This window comes from Octopus bimaculoides, chromosome 19, assembly GCF_001194135.2.
Source record: "Octopus bimaculoides isolate UCB-OBI-ISO-001 chromosome 19, ASM119413v2, whole genome shotgun sequence".
Lineage (NCBI taxonomy): Eukaryota > Metazoa > Mollusca > Cephalopoda > Octopoda > Octopodidae > Octopus > Octopus bimaculoides.
In genome coordinates, this window is record NC_068999.1 from 42,767,375 (window position 1) to 42,768,040 (window position 666).

Here is a 666-nt window from a genome sequence, read left to right on the forward strand (position 1 = left end):
CAGTTTAACTAGATATCTATACCGGCTGAGATTGAGAGAATCATTCCTAAAAGTGATTCTCAGGACAGACGATATCTGCACTGGTTCTTCACCCCAAACACCTGACGTCATATGAAGAGATGAGGAGGCTATCAAACGGATGATGTTATTACTTATGGACGAGTATACAGTGTTATGTGCTTGTGGGAACGATGTGTTTGTGAGATGGATTGAATTCGGCTGTGATTGTGTGGCGGGAACTTCTGCGTGCGCGTGTTAATCTTGGCTTGAATCCGGATGAGGGATGAGAGCGGATCGTTCGTTAAGATGTAATAAACTTCGCATGGTTATTGCTTGACTAATCAAATGAGTCATTTTCTTTTTCGCATCTGTATTATGGTTAGTAATCATAATTGGACACTTCCTCACACACACACACAGTTATACACACAAATTCAGACAAGCACGAAAAAAATTACATACACGTGCAGATATATCTGCGTATATACATATAAATACAAACGTATATATATATGTAATTATATCTATATCTATATCTATCTATCTATCTATCTATCTATCTATCTGCCTCTCCCTCTCCCCCTCTCTCTTTCTCTCTCTTTTTATCTCTATCTCTCTTTATCTCTTTCTCTCTTTCTCTCTCTCTCTCTCTCTCTCTCTCTCTCT